The following is a 2512-nucleotide window of genomic DNA, read 5'->3' as shown; positions in this document are numbered from 1 at the left end:
GGCCCCCCCCAAGCCTCACCCCAGCTCCTGCCCCACGCCTGCCCTGGCTGGGGGGAACCTTGGGGGGGTGTGGGGGCAGATGGCTTCTGAAGGCAAAGCTGTGGGTGTTTGGACTGCAGTTTTTAAATATTTTCCTTTCTCTAACCCAACCCATCAGCACAAATAAAGAAAATGTCACTGGTTCAAACTACAGGGTTTTAAAAATGTCTTCAGCTTTAATTCAAAACTTCAGGTTTCTTTTTTTTTGAAATTATTTTTCCTGAGCCTTTGTTTTACCGTATATTGTAAACTTTTATGTTTAAAAGAAAAAAAATATATACATTTACAGATTGTGAAATTTTTAAGAGAAATTTTCTACTATGTATGCTGGCTTATTTTTTAATTTAAAACAGGGTTTCCGTTAGCACTGTTGGAAGTGAGGGTAAGATGCAACCCCCTTACTCCTGACATTAGTGGTGGGGCGGATGGGTTCAGAAACTCTGGGAGTTAAAAGAAATCTACTGAGTGTATTTTGCTTTTGTTACCTGATGGTATAGAGCTGGTAACAAGGCAGGTGCAGACTTGTTGACGCACAGAGTCACTTACAAAGCGCAGCGTTGGATCTGTGCTTCAAACGCTTTCAAATCCTCTGTGGATTTCGTTAGGGGTTAACGGAGGCCTTGTTAAGATGTAGATTTCCCTCAGGCAAAAGGTTTAGGTGCATTTTGCACTAACCAGTGATTACCCCTGGTTTGAATAAAGAGAAGTACATTTGGACTAGAAACACAAGCCTGTCTCCATTTTTTTTTCCTTTTGACAAAAAGAAAAGTTTCTTGTGAATTTGTGTTTTCATGAGAAATCAATTGGCAGCCCTGAAAATCACGTCTTAACATCAGCAGACAGGCTTAGCTGTGCCTCAGTGGGCTGTTAAAGCACTGGCAGGGGCGTTATGCCCACCGTTCTCCGTGCTGCTCTCTCCTCTCTGGGAGCTTTGGACCCGGCGTGGCCAAGGGCTTGCGCTCTGCGGGTGGGTCTGTGTGTGGCGCTGGGTGCTGCTGCCCCTTGGACCCGGAGGCTTCGAGGGGCTCAAAAAACACGTCCTTGCGCACGCAGAGGCCTGGTGGGTTTGTGCAGCTCCAGGCACGTGACCCTCGTCTCCTTTCCCCACCTCTGAAATCCAGAGGTAATCTTGCTGCTGATGTGATCTACTGGTGCTTCTTCAGGGCTCATGCTCCTCACCTCCACCCTGAGGCAGCTCGCTCTGCCTCCGATGGATGATCTACTTAACCCTGTATCTGCTTTTTGGGCTGTTTCTCTCCAACTGCTGCATAAAACACATTTACCAGCATCTTCATGTAGCTTAAGCGTCTGTAACTATTTGACCTGGGTCTTCTAGAACCAGCTTCGGTGCTCATCTCGTTAAGACACGGGGTTAAGCCCGTGGGAGAGGAACTGTCCAAACGCCATGAACTGCTGCAAGGTGCTTCCTCTTGTCTGTCCTCTGCGTGAGACAAGTGCCCTGTCAGAGCCAAATCCTACCCAGCGTGCTGCTCGTGGGCGGCTGCCTTTGTTGGTCCTCTCTGCTCTCGTTAATTAATCACTGTTAATAAGTCTGAACTCTTCGGGCATGGATTAGTGCACGGCTGCAAGTTTAAAAAGACTTTTTGCAGGAGCAGACGTGGTGTTGCTGAAATTCAGGATGTCTTGGGATGTATCTGTGGTGCTGGAGGTCGCTGGGTTGCTCCTGGAAGGACTTTGATCAGTTCAGGGGTTGGGGGGTTTGCGGGTGGTTTTTTGGTGGTTTGTCTGGATCGTAGCAGTTCTACTCGCTCCGAATCCTCTTGGCTCTGCCCCTCCCTCGCTTACTTCTGTGAGCACAAAGCGTGCGGAGCTCCCCTGCCAGCGCGGGAGTGGCTCCTTTTCCCTTCCCTTTGCCCAGGGTGACCCGAGCTCTGCCCTCCGCGGGCTGCGGCTGCTTTGGCTGCCTCGGGCAGGCTCTGGTTTGTGATTTACTGCGATGGGAAATAACACCGTGGGAAAGGGGTGTAATGCAAACCCCTGGCACTTTAGGTCTCCTTCCCTGCTGCGTGCTGTTGAAGTTGCTGCTCTTTCAAGCTCTTCTTGGCTGAAAGGTTTTGGAGACAGATGCCTTCTGCGCAGAACCAGCTCTTCTGGGTTAACCTGGGCACTCACGGCCACGTGAAGCTCATCTCGGCCCAGGGACAAACCGAATCAACCTGTGCTGAGAGATGGGCCGGAGCTTGTCTGTCCCCCCCCAGCACATCCCTGCCAGCAGGAGGGGCTCGGAGGCTGGGGGCCAGTGATGTCCTGGGGATGGGGGAAGCACCTGAGGCCACAGCCCAGGGCCCCCGCGGAGCGGATTTGTCACCCGCTCTGCTCTCCCGCGTGCCCGCAGCATCTGTCCCGGCTTCCAGCCTCTGCCTGGGCTGGAGCAGCCGCCCGGCTCCGGGGAAGCAGGACAGGGGGGGCTGTCGCTGAAGGATGGGGACAGGCGCCGGGGCGGGCACGGGGC

This window comes from Athene cunicularia (assembly GCF_003259725.1).
Source record: "Athene cunicularia isolate RWA chromosome 28 unlocalized genomic scaffold, athCun1 chr28_part1, whole genome shotgun sequence".
Classification (NCBI taxonomy): Eukaryota; Metazoa; Chordata; class Aves; order Strigiformes; family Strigidae; genus Athene; species Athene cunicularia.
The sequence above is the reverse complement of the archived record's forward strand: the minus strand, read 5'-3'. Positions refer to the sequence as shown.